At 37.4% G+C, this 14,439-nt stretch overlaps 1 protein-coding gene across 3 annotated transcripts in view; it reads right to left on the reverse strand.

Moving 5' to 3' along the window:
• LOC109623345 (protein CBFA2T2) overlaps positions 1-14,439 on the reverse strand; it is a 408,298-nt gene that overhangs the window by 157,340 nt on the left and 236,519 nt on the right. The window lies entirely within an intron of this gene.

Raw genomic sequence — 14,439 nt, forward strand, 5'->3', positions numbered from 1 at the left:
TTCCAAAAAAATGCCGAAAAATCACAAAAAACTGTCGCAAAAATTCTCATAGAACTTACTGAAGAAATTCACGAAGGAGTTGTCGTAGGAAAATCTACATAAATTTACACAGGAGTTCAAAAAGGAGTTGCCCAAAACAAATCACAAAGAAACCGTAGAAATAATCCCAAAAGAGTTCGAAATGGATTCGCAGACATTTCCAAAAGAATAGCTGAAGGATTTTCTAATGGATTTCTCATTAATAGGTCTAAGAAAGGGCCCATATAGCCGAGGCGGTAAACGCACGGGTATTCAGCATGACCATGCTGAGGGTGACGGGTTCGATTCCCGGTCGGTCCAGGATCTTTTCGTAAAGGAAATTTCCTTGACTTCCTTGGGCATAGAGTATCTTCGTGCCTGCCACACGATATACGCATGCAAAAAGGTCATTGGCAGAGGAAGCTCTCAGTTAATAACTGTGGAAGTGCTCATAGAACACTAAGCTGAGAAGCAGGCTTTGTCCCAATGAGGACGTTACGCCAAGAAGAGAGAGAGAGAGGTCTAAGAAATTATTGGAAGAAATAATCGATTAACTGCTGAATAAATTCCCAACAGAGCTACCGAAAGAATGTTTAAAGGGATTTCTCAAGAAGTTTTAAAGAAATTGCCGAAGAAATTCCTGAAGCTGTTAGACCTATTCTAAGAGGAATTGCCGAAGCAATTTCCGAAAAAAATGCTGAAGAATTAAAAAAAAAGAGTGTCTATAGAACTCACATAGGGATTACAGAAAGAATTCACTGTAGACTGTGACCGTAGAGATATCCCAATAAATAATCGAAGGAATTTACGAATTAATAATCAGAAAGAAAAAAATACTAAAAAAATACAATTTCCGAGGAAATTTTTAAAATAATTCTCAAGTGTATTGCCAAAACAATTGCTAACTTAAAAAGAAACAAAGCTGGACTTCAATAGAAATAATGCAGGAGACTGCAAAGATATTCCCCAATAAGTTGCTAAATCAAACTTCAAAAGCTTGAGCAATGCAGTTTCCGAAGAAATTGCTGAACATGTATTCAAAGTAATTGTCAAGAAACTTTTGGAAGAGCCTGAGAGATTTCCAAAGTAATTGCCAGGAAATAAAAAAACAGATTTTTCCACAGAAGGAATTCACAACAGAATTGTCTAAGGAATTTCCGAAAGATTTCTACGTGTAGTTTATAAATGTATTACCGATTTTTTTAATATTAATGTCGAAAGAATACCAAAAGAGTTATCTTAAAAAATCTGATACAAAGTTATTGAATAAAAATGAATGCATTATCGAAGAGGGTAATCTCATAGATATTTCTTAGTAAATTGCAAAGGAATTCATTAAAGAATGGCCGAAGGAATTGGCAAATCAGTTTCCATAAAAATACCGACTGCTAACGACTGTAATTGACGAGTATTTTCCTATTTTTACGGCTCTTTCAGTCTATATTAAGCAGCTAAAACGCCTTTTGCATCTACTGTCCTACGTTTCAGTGTGTATTTTACCTTCTTTTGGGAATTCTACAATTTTATGTTTCTTATAAGAAGTTTTGTTTTAAATGTTGATTAGTGTTTTATGTGACTTACAGAGGCTGCGTTTTGTTGTTGTTGTTGTGTGTAAGTCTTGTCCGACACTGAGAGAGAGGAGACATTTCACTGACAGCCACGATGTTTACATGTCTTCTACTTACTTCTTTTTACAACTTTATGCGCCGCACAATGGTTTGACAATATGTTATTGGTCGAAACTGAATTGCATATTGAGTTCGTTGCGAGAGACCATGGAAAATAATTGGATTCGTTGCGCTGGACGAGGAAAACTGATCATTGATATTTTATCTTTTTTAATTACAACAAACAGAGTGAAATTTTAATAAGATCTTGTGGATATTTGGCCACTTCACACCATCAATGTGCGATTTTCAGCTCGGTTCGCGGTGACAGTTTGTGACAGGTCCTCCTTGACATTGAGTAGCAAGCATTCGAAGCCAGCTGTCTCCTCTCTCTCAGGTCCGACATATTGCTGTCTATAATTTTTGTTGATTGCATCCCTCTACGGCTGATGTTGAACATTAATTTTTGAACTGAATATTTACTTTTATCTTCTACTTACTGCATATGTTCGAATACCTTTTGCGTTCACTGTATCGATTATTTTTGGTATAAAGGCATTGCACTTGTTGCTTTTGCCCGCACCTATGATGGATAAAAGCTAAGCTTCTCTATCGCCCGCGTATTGCAGCTAACCGTATCTAACTGAGGTGAATATATTGGTGTGTTTGGTTTGTCAATTTTGATGCCTATTGCGTTCTTATTGTTTGTATATGCGCGTGTGTTATCTATTTTGCCTATGTGTTCTGTTTGATGTTGGTCTATTTTTCATTGCATTGAGAATGCTTGCATATATCGCACTCAGTTTTTCGGTGTCTGTTCGTCTGTTAATACTGTGCTCGTTGTATACAATGTGGCGCATTTCTTATAGTGGTAATTTGTATTGCTCATCGTGTTTGTCTAATATATTGACGTTTTCTAGGTCGAATCGATGGTTTTACTGAATGCTATGTTCTAAGAGCGCAGTTTTCTGGCTGAGGAGGATCATTTGTGGATCGGTGCTATCCGTGTTTGTTGATTGGCGGCGTATGTTATGGTGTGTTTTGTGTCCGCTGATTCATGTGTTTACCTTGTTTGTTGTCATTCCAATATAGCATGATGTACAGTTTTTGCGTGGAATATTATAAATTATGATTGTCTGTTGCCCAGGTAGTGTTGGATCTTTGATGTTGCTGAAAAGTTTGTGTTTGACTGTAATGATGTAGGCGTTTAATTGTGTGGTTAATGTTATGTTTATGTTGTCCTTTTTCAGCAGTTTGCCGATTTTGTTCGACATCCTCGGTATGTATGTCAACGATCGGTAGGTATGTTCCAGCTGTTCCTGATCTGCATCTTCTGATTGACCTCGATGACGTCGCTCGTTCATTCTAGCCTTCAGTCGGTGATGCTGGACTGGGTAGAGGTTAAGATTCAATTGGGTATCGATGATCTCAAAACAAATCTGTTTATGAGAAACATAAAATTAAGAAGATGAAATACACACCGAAACGTAGGACGGATGCAAAAGGCGTTTTAGCTGCTTAATATACTTCAGACTCTAGTTTAATTTAAAAACACTTCACTAATACTTCACTTTTGCAAAAGAAAATAAAAAATGAATAACTCTTTTAAAGAAAAACTAGAAAGGACGAGCAAATTCCTTTTTTTTTTTTGCTTAATATAGACTGAAAGAGCCGTAAAACTAGCGAGATATAGAAATTACGGAGAAAATTCCCGAAGGAATTACCAAATCTTTTTTTCTAAGGAATATTTGAAGATTATTATTATTATTTTTCTTTATTATCGAGATTTTCAGCCCTCGGCTGGTTCATCTCGGGGAATATTCGAAGAAATTAAAACAAAAATGGGATGGAATTTCCAGAAATAAAAACTGGGTTATTTTTCAAGGGTTTGTTTTTTTTTTCACAATGTCTGGAGAATCATCGTCATGCAATAGAACAAAGGGTAAGGGTTGTCATGTTGAATGCCGTATTAGAACGAAACATATATATTTCCTGAATCATACGAAATTATGGGAAGACTGTGTGCACGTGTCGTGACAAAATATATTATCAAAAAAACAGTATCGCTAAGTCACCCACCAAATGGAAGCTATGGCCGCTCCTCCTCTTTTGGAGGGTCTAGAAAAATTACTACTTTTTTGTGACTTTTAGAACAAATTTCCGAAAAACTCCCATTTTTTAGTATTTGCCACCCAAAATTTATAAGGAAAAATAATCCCCGATAGAAAATTTCGCTCAGCACCAAATGAAAGAATAGACCCTTAGATTTTATTGGGTGACCTAGCGATACTGGTTTTTATTAAATAATATTTTTGTACTACGCCGTGTGTAGTTTTCAAATTTCCCAAAATTGTTATGGAAAATTACTTTCATGAACACTTGATTGTTTTCATGTTCTTTTCGTGTAACTTTCGACAGCCGTTGCAAGTGGAGATCGAGTAACTCTCTACATCTTTACAGTTGACACGGGAAGCAGTACTTGTTAGAAGTGTTAGGTGAAGTGTTGATTCACATATGTACATAGTTCATTCGTACAAAATCGAAGGTTTATTAAGTGTAAAATATCTTCCATCATTTATTGTAGAACCACAATACTCATCCTGAACTCACTAACTACCATTACCCATGTTGGCACACCTCGTGAAGGACTCGGATTCCCCGTGGAGAGATAATGGTGAGAAGGATGTTGTGATTGCGCCAACAGCAGCAGCATCCCCGTCCACTACGGTGTCGTCGTCGTTGCCAACCCACAGGCAATCGCCAATTCTCGATTGAGGTTGGAGCAAGCGGTAGACAAGTGTATTAAAACGATTGCTGAACATGACACTTTAGCTATTATGGAATGCTGCTGCTGCTGCGGCTGCTGCTACTGCGGCTATATTTTCACATTTCACACGGATTTAGATCTGGTTCAATATGTACCTAGATAGATGGTGAGAAATGGGTGAGACAGATAGATTGAAAGTTGTGGAGCCCCACGGAAGGAGTACTCGGCCCCGTGTGAAAATGTACAACTGCGCTGAGCTCATCGCACACACAGATACATCACACCCAATGTGCCATTATGGGTTTTTGGGATTTCGAACATCATGTCTCATCGTTCGGAGCATCATCCTTGTAGTCGTCTGTCTATTCACATAGCCATCAGACTCTGATTGCAAGCGGCACTTGCCGGGTTTCTGCCGGTTGGTGGAGCTTCAATTGCTTCGATATTCACAAATAACTATCGATTGTCAGAATGATACCACCATGCGCCATGATGTGTGGGTGTCAGTGAGTGCAATCGAGTGTAGCCGTCTTTTCTGGAATAGGATTATAATGTCATTCTACTGGAATAGGCGGCTACTGTCGGATCGAGTAATTCGATAAACCAATGCATTTTGAATGGATACGGTTTAACAACACTTAGATTTTCCATCGTTGTTGTTAGTACGCTGCAACATTATTGTATTCCAAATCATTTATATCAATTTACTATTGTTATGAACGTGAGCATACGCATGGATGACCGTATACCTCGTAGTTGCCACACCGAAATCAACGAGAATAGAGCAACCATACATATTATGGAGTCTGGTAGTCCCTTAATTTCCTAAATAAACTACCACGAATGCAATTTTCGATTTAATAACGACGATCGCCACATCCTTATGATCAATAGACAAAGAGAAGGGATATGAAAGTGACATAAATTGTTACTAGAGACCGAGATCACCTCTGCATTTCCACAATTATCACGATAAAGAGCATTCCTTTCTGGACAAGTATACAATGTTGATCGACGTGGTATTATCTTGGTAAGCGTTACGGCTCGTGCAACCACTATCGACTAGTACAAAGTGGCGTATGAAATAAAACAAGTTTTAGCACATAATGGTAGAACATGGTTTTCCGACGGATCTGATTAGGTCGATTCGTGTAATTCTTGATGAATCGTAATCAAGTGGAAATATACATCACTGCAAAGGAAACAACACTGGTATTCTGAACCACATTTCCCTACCGGAGTAATCGTGCTGAACATATCCACCAGTGCCGATTCGCAGGTGTTGGTCCATTTACTCAAACGGTATGTAACGCACAACAAACCTCCCACGCTGTCTGTGTTGTCAGCAGGACCTCCTCCAGCATTATTTTTTTCCATCACCGCGCGTATCGCAAGATGAAATCGGAAGGGAAGATTTGCACGTGCTACTACACCACTTCCACCTCCACCGAAACCGGCACAGTATGCGTGATCATTCAAGCGTAAAAGAACGCCTTTTTCCCACTTGCATCATCCTCCACTCTCCTCGACTTGCCAAAACGGATGAAATACGACAGAGGATTTTTATGGCCGCATCGATGTTATCGATGAATTTTCCCATCGTGTTTTAGCAACTGGCGGCGTCGTCGGCGGCGGTAGCAGCTTCTTCAAGGTTGCAGGCAGCACCACAATACGGGGCTGATGGGTGGGTGGGCAATTTTCCTTGCAAGGGAGGAGGCGGACCTTCGAAAGTGAAAGTAGGTCTTTTCCATCCCTTCTTTCTTCGACGGGGGCTTAGGTATACCACGCTTCGGTTTACGAAGGAAGCAAAACATTCCCGATCAAAGTGCAAAGATGGGAACCTTTTTGGGTGGGCGCTCATCGTTTTCAATGAATGGAAAATGCGGACCTTCAACTACAGGCCGAAGAAAGTTGTTGCGAGAATGAACCCAAAAGCACTCCAGATGGATGGATCGCCATTGCGCTGGATGCGAGTCGTGGCGAGGGGGTGGATGGTCCTGGAAAGATAAAATTCAAACTTCAACTGGCGATGGATGGTTCGGAGTTGTAAGGGGTGCGGTTGATGGGAAGCAATTGGTTTTTAATGAAGTATTTTTGTCGACAGGATAACGCCGGTTAATATCGACCGCAGTCAGTGCGTTTGTCAGAAGAGTGCTTCTGACGGGGGAGAGCACTGTTGGGTAAAGTTTGTTGCGTTCTGTCAGAATCATATGAATTGCCGGATGATGACGAATGTAGATAACGGTGTGACAGGTGATGCCGAGCCGAGGAATTGAAAGTTATTTTCGAACATTCGGTCACTGGATGCAGACAAACCGTAACAGTAAAAATGATCCCAATTTTTGCTGAAATAGAAGATTCGACAATGTTGAAGGTCAGGTTTAATTCCTCCTATTTTTGCAAGCAATTTTGACAAAAGATCTGGTACGGAGGAAATGTCAGCTCCAATTGATTTACAATGAAAGTCTTATCGGCATTACACTTATTTCTTTGCTTATCATCTGTGAACTTGACCATTACTTGTCCTGTCCTTTTGCACTTTCTTGAGAGTTAAAATGCATTTATTCATTAAAAACCCAAGTCCATATCAAGGAGACTTGGGTTTTGAAAAGATACAAATCATGCACGATAGTGCAATCAGGATCAGTTCTACGCCTTCAGTAGACTTAGATAGTTTTGGGGGAAAGAAGCGCCCGTCTAGCAGATTGGGAGTCTTGGGTTCAATTTCCACCAGAGCACGTGCATTTATTTATGCAATTTGAATCACAAATTGTTCATCAAACACGTGTTTCTATTATGTACATAGCCTGGGACACGGTTTATATGAGAAAATATGAAAAATTGAAAAAAAAACTCCAACTTCCGTATACTTTTTGAGTTCCATTTTAGTCCCATATCAACCGTGAAAAAATTCAGATCGATCGGAAAAAGTATATTTTAGCGCCTGCCATTCTTAGTTTTTCATACATTTACTTCATCAAAGAAAAATCGTATGGGGTTACCCCTTGATCCCTAAAAATAAATCGACGAATGATTTCTGTAGAAAATATCACGAGGAATCAGACCTCCGAAGACCACAAAGCAATGCAACGTTCGCGAAAAAAGTTATTAAGCCTTACCCGATCGATAAAATTACGAGATTTTATTATTTATTGTTAATCCTTGCGTGTTAAACGGTGTTGCTATGCTATTTGGTTTTCAGTCAATAACTTTTTCCACATGTCTTAGATCGCTTTGTGGTCTTCGGAGGGATGGTTGCTCGTAAAATTCCTAACAGAAATCATTCATCGATTTATTTTTAGGGGTTAAGGGGCAACATGTGGAGATTTTTCTTTGAAAAAGTGATTTTCCCCATAGTAAATCGTATGGAAACTTAAAACGACTGGCGCTAAAATACAGTTTTCCCGATCGAGCTGGAATTTTGTACAGCTGATATGGGACCAAAATAGAACTCAAAAAGTGTACAGGAGTAAAATGCCTTTTTTGTGTCCCACGCTAACATGGATATCGAAGCATTTATACTTGGCTTGATTAGCTCTAGTTTAATAAAAAAATGACTCTATTTGGATTAGAGCGAAATTATTCGTAAAACTTTCGGCACTTTTGAGGTTTTATAATGTCGTGTAAACCCGGGTAGAGGTAAAATACTGACGATCAAAACATGTTATTGGTTTGATTGATATAAGAGATAAAAGACCTGAAAATAATATCTGGAAAATGTTCTTGGAACATCTGAGCAATATCAAAATTTGATATTTCAAGATCATACGAATAGCTCGCTGCTATTGGTTAGATCTTACAAAATTTAAATATGATTTGATGATGATGTTCCAGGAGTATTTTTTCGATTTTATTTTTAGATCTTTCATCTCTTATGTCAATCAAACCCATATCACTTATTGATCTCCATATCAAAATATGCTATTATTGAGCTCTTTCCCTCTACTCGGGAAAGAACATTTTCTCAGAAATGTTTATGGTGATATTCTAGGCTTTCAAGAAATTCATGTAGAGTAAATATTTTTAGCAAACCTCATTCAAATATAGGGGAAATTACCTATTCTCGGCCGTTTTGTTCTCTTCGTCTTTGTGGGTTTTTTTAGACCTATTGAACTCAGAGTTGGTCTCAAATCCTTCCCAACTAAGCTGAATTATATGGCCAAGTTTCAGGCAATTTGGCTGCCAAAAACCTCCCATGACGAAGAGAACAAACCTGCCGATAATACCCATTGTCACCCTATTTGTAATATTTCATAAAACAAATTCCATCGCAATTTTAATTCAATTCCACATACAGATATACTTGAAAAACATTCATTCTGATTAAACAGAGTAAGAAAATTGCATCTCTTCCAGAATTTACATTTCCTCCAGGGATTTCTACATAGAACTTGGTCAAGGTATTTACCATGCCTATTTTATATTTTCCAAAAATTTCAGTAAAATTTCTAGGTTACTCCCCAAACAAATTCCAAATACATAATTCCAGCATTCATTCTAGGGGGAAGAGCTTTATGAACTCTGTCAGAAATTCTTCCAAAAATTTGCCTTTCAATTGTTCTAGAAAAAGCGTTTGCCAAAAGTTGCCTTCATAGTTTATAGTCACACAATTGCAAGGAAGCCCCTGCAATACTTGCAGAGAATCTCGCTTAAATTTGTCGATGCACACTTCTAAACCTGTTCATATAATCCGAAGAAAGCTCTTCGAAGAGTTGAGCAAAAACGAAATTGTAATTCTTTCGGTAAAACCCTTGAGCTTCTACCAAAATTCCAAAGACAAACCAAATCAATGTGATCAGAAAACGCTTGAATATTTCCACTTAGAATTCTTCCAGGAACTGCTACAAATTTCTCAATGATTTCAGCAGAAATTCTTTAAGACTATCAGTTTCGTCGGAAGCCCAACTTCATCCAGCCATTTGGTCAGAGTGAATCATCAGTTGCTCTCTAGGATAACAAAGCTTGCTAATTCATCAGATTGTTAAAAAAAGGCTAAAAAATTAACGACACATAAGAAAGTGGTCATTCCCTTTAAATAACTCTAAAAGTCCCAATGAAGAAACAGGGGTGTAATCAGTAATAAATAACAAAAGTTCCATAAACAAATAAAAAAATGCATAAATAAATCAAAAGTTTCCATAAATAATTGATTTATGAGCAATTAAAACGTCAAAAATGCAATGAATAAATCAACTGTTGCAATAAAAAAAGCTATTTTTCCCACCAAATAACTTCGAACTTTACATAAATGAATCCGATTTTTCCATAATAAATTAGGAAATTCACAACAAAAAAATATCGAAAAAGCAATAAATAATTCAAAAAAGTGCAATAAACAAAAAAAAATAATCAATAAATGTCAAAAAACGAGCAATAAACGTAAATGCATTTTGAGCCAAAAAAGTACATAGACCATTCGGCGTGAACCATAACTGCATCGTTTCGGTTCTAGGCAAACCACAGATCCAAGAATTTGTCCGGTATAATGCAAACATAGATGTTATCCCTTTTTTAGGTGCGACGAGCGATAGCGAGTTCGGACAGCAAGCAATTGCTCGGTAAATTGCAATCATAGTTACGCAGGCTTTTCAGTCGTTTCAGTCATATAAGTACGATTCAGCATTTCACTGCCTCATACTTTCCTGCATTTGTTTTTCATGGGTAATTTTCAGTCATTTTCTTTTGCATTTTTATTGCTTTTTCGATATTTTTTTATTGTGCATTTCCTAATTTATTACAGAAAAATCGGATTTATTTATGGAAACTTTTGATTTATTTATGCATTTTCTTATTTGTTTATGGAACTTTTGTTATTTATTACTGCTTACACCCCTATTTCTTCACTGGGACTTTTCGAATTATTTATGGGAAATTTTGTATTTATTATGGAACGTTTAATTGTCTGCCTTAAAAAAAAACAAGTACTATTCATTATTGAAAATCAAAAAATCAAGTAATTAATAGTATATAAATGATTTTTGGAGGATTTGATTTAAAAAAATTAAAAAAATATTTTATCAATACCAGAAAGGTCCATAACAGAGAAATAATTCAAAAGCAACACCTCTCAATCATGTCTAGGGATCCATGAAACAAACCATCAAAACATATTAGAAAATGTCTGCAATTCAACATTTAGAAAGACTGTTTCATCTCTTCAGCCGGTTGCTCCCGTTTTCTTGCTACTCGAAACGAAGGGTTAAAACGTTGTTCATTCCATTTTGTTTATTTTTTTTATATATTTTTCGTTAAACGTGAGAACGTATAAACACAAAAAAGGGGGGCACTTGGTGCCGCAATCTATTATTCTTTATTTTGAAGTATCGTACGTTAAGTGAAAACCGTAGTGAATGTGTGTGTTAAAGACACACTTCCTCAAAAGAAAAGTATTTCTTACAGGATGTTTAACCCTACAAAATTTTCTCAAGATGCCACAGACACCACGACGAATTTCCACAGAGCTTCACAGTTTCCATATATTTTCAAAATTAACAAAGGTAGAAAGGTGACAACAGGATTGTCGTGACTCTTGGAGGGCAAGCTGTGGTTGAGCTGGGAGGGTATCTGCTAATTGGAAAAACATGGAATCGGGGAAACATCCGCCATTGCTCTGTTGTTACTTAGATGGTAGTCTCAGATTCTACTGCATATTTTGCAACAAAAACCTATCATTGTGTATGCTCACTTACAGTGCATATGCTGATTGTTTTTCAGCATCTTCAGTGCGATAGAACTCGAGATTACCATCTTTAAAATCGCGATGCAAATTGTTAGAAAGAGAGGCAAGATAGGAATAATAACACGGCGTCCCGTTTCACCTTAATTCATCTGAGAAAACCTTAAAAATTTATGGGATTTCCGGAATTAATTTCATACATGGGTTTCAAGTCCAGTTAGGTTTTGGAGTTTTTTTTCTTGTTTTTTTTTTGTAGAGCAAATTAATTGATTATTTATTTAAAAGTCATATTTAAAAACACTGAACAAGAAGAAATCAAAAACAATAGCGATCTCTTTAAAAAATATTGTTGTAAAATTTGCAGATATGTATTGTCATTATTGCAAAATCCCTGTGATCAATTTTGAAAAGTTAACGAAGGAAATATTTTACTACATCTTTGAAATTCCTTGCAGTGTTAATCGAAGACTTTTAATGCCAAAAACAAAACACTTTGGAACTCTTTGAGAGTTTTCGAAAAGCTTATATGAAATATCGTGTATTTACTTTCGAGATAATGTTTGACTTTATTTTTGGGGATTTGGATGGAAACTTTGGGGCTGTCCATAAACCACGTGGTCATTTTTTTGGGAATTCTCAACCCCCCCCGCGTGATCATTAGTCCATACAATTTTTTTTATTTGTCCATACAAAATGGTCATTGGCCGAACCCCCCCCCCCCCACATGACCACGTGGTTTATGGACAGCCCCTATTGTGAAAATTTACACAGGAATTCGAATTTTTTTCAGACAACTTCAACACAAAAAAAAGGGAGAGAAGTCCAAAAGAAAACGAATTTATCGAAATAATTTCTGGTTTAGAAATAAACGCGTAAAGAAATGTCTGAAGAGTTTATGAGTAATTTCTTGAAGTTTTTTCAAGTTTTTTGTTTTGGCAAATTCAAGAGTTTCTTCATAAAATTTACCTAAACAACTTTTTGTAGAACTGTCTGAGAATTTTTCTAGAGGATTTCCTTGAAGAGTCTGGCCCAATTTTCTGGAAAACATTAGAGGAATTCTGAAGACAACTTTTGGCAACATTTACATGTAAGGCAAATCTGGAAGCATTTCCTCATTTTTTGTTTATTTTTATTTTCTGATGGAGTAATATTTTCAAAATCGGTTTCCATACACATGTAGAGGATACATCAAGGTAACTTCTGATTTTTATTCCTGATGGAAAATGTTTCCCAGTTTTGCAAAAAAACATTTTTTGAGAAAATTTTGAGAAAAATGGTTTTTGCAAAAAATAAAACATTTTACTTAGGGAAAAAATCAGAATATATTGTTCTATTCTCTAAATGTGTACGAAAACCGATTTTGAAAACATTGCTCCGTCAATGAATAAAAAATCAAAAGCCAAACAATGAGAAAATGCTTTCAGTTTCACATTGAATTGCAGGCAAACATTCTCGAACATTTTTTGGAATAATTTCCAGTAGAATTGCTGAATAAATCCATGATTTTTAAAATAAATTTAACTTTTCAGGATGCGCGCTATCAAGCAACCGAAACTGCGCCGCGCTCACGCTATATACGACGAGCGAGGTTTTTTGGTAGTGTTGTACTTTTTACAACCGCGCGCGTGCTGAAGGGTTAAGTAAAAAAAACTTACAAACACATTTTTAGCTTGTGTTCTGAAAGCATATCGGATACAAGAATATTTTCCAACGTGTGAAATGAAATAAATAAGATATTAAGATAAGTAAAACATTACCAAAAAACCTCGCTTTTTGTATACAGCGCGAGCGCGGTGCAGTTTCGGTTGCTTGATGGCGCGCGTCCTGGAAGGTTAAGAAAATTTATAAGCTGTGGAACTTTTGAGGGCTTATTAATCAAATTGTTTAGAAGCCTAATGAACTGATATACATAGAAAAATTCTGTAGATTTTTTTTTCACAAAACTCTGCATGGAATCAATAAAATCTTTTATTTCCAATGTTAATATTTATTCTCATGTAAGTATTGAAATCTTTGATAAAATTTCTGATTGTCATTATGGAAGATGGGTGAACCTTTCCTCATATGCATCAAACATTAACTCAGCAATTATTTGTTTCGAAATCCATGTTATCATTAATTAATAAAATGGGCACCATTGGCATTGAAGGCGTATTCGGGTATTCTGATGCTAGCGATTTATGTTTGCAGGATTGTCGTTTCTCGGATCAAATGGATCATTTTTGCGTAATGTACATGACGAAGTGCACGGCGACGTTTCGGTATTCTCCAAGTCGTTGCTTGTATGTTTTGGTGCATACTGACATTTTCGATAGATTTCGTTGTGTTTTCTCAAACCCTAACCGGAAACAGGGGTGTTCCATGGGGTTCCAGAGTGTCTTAAAGGCGTTCATGAGATGTTTCAGGGGGTTTCAGGAGGTTCAATTGTTATTCCAGGAGTGTTTAAGGGCGCCTTATGGTCATTTCAGAGGTTTCAGATTTCACGGAAATTTCATGGGGTTTCAGGGAATTAAGGTAGCATTTCAGGGATTTCATGAGTGCCCTCGAAGCTTTTCAAAGGGTTTCGGGGGCATTACATGAGATTTCATTTGGTTTCAGGGGGTCTCATGGGGCTTTCCAAGCAGATTCAGGGCGTTTAAGAGGCGTTTCAGGTGCGTTCCAGGGGTATTCCAGGAGGACTCAGGAGTTTCAGGGTGTTCCATGAGATTTCAGGATGTTCCAATGATTTTCAGGAGCGTTCCAGAGGTTTTCAAAGGGTTTCTGAAGCGATCCATGGGACTTCAGGTAGTTTCAGTGCGTTGCGAGGGTACCTAGGGGAGTCTAGGGGTATTTCTGTGGGGGGAGGGGTGGTCTTATTGGGCGATGCATGGGGTTTCAAGGGGTTTGAGACGCGTTCCAGGGATGTTCTAAAGGGTTTCAGGAGGTTTAAGGACCATTCCAGGTGTTTTAGGGCTTCAGAAAAGTCCCAGTGTTGTTATAGGATCATCAGGGGTTTCCAGGGGGTTTTAGGGAGTTTCAGTTACGTTCCAGAGGTGTTTTCGACATTTTCATGGGGTTTCAAGGGCGTTCGAAGGATATATCCCTGATACTACTTGAAATACTTCTGAAAATCCCCTAAACGTTTCTTGAAAGCCTTCTGAATCCCCCGAGAACCCCACCAAACCCCTTCTGAAACCAATATGCCGTCTATATCTCACGCTACATGTACTGTGGTTTTTCAAACGATAGATATCCACTTTGTTCAGTCGCGAGTCTAAAAATGTTGTACATAGTCGCACGTCATCCATTCAGTGTTGAGTTTGATCGTTGACTCACTTTTTGAATCTATCGGTTCACTTTCATTGGGTTTGTTTTAGGTACCTCCTACACCA

The sequence above is a fragment of the Aedes albopictus genome, chromosome 3 (genome assembly GCF_035046485.1).
Source record: "Aedes albopictus strain Foshan chromosome 3, AalbF5, whole genome shotgun sequence".
Taxonomy (NCBI): domain Eukaryota; kingdom Metazoa; phylum Arthropoda; class Insecta; order Diptera; family Culicidae; genus Aedes; species Aedes albopictus.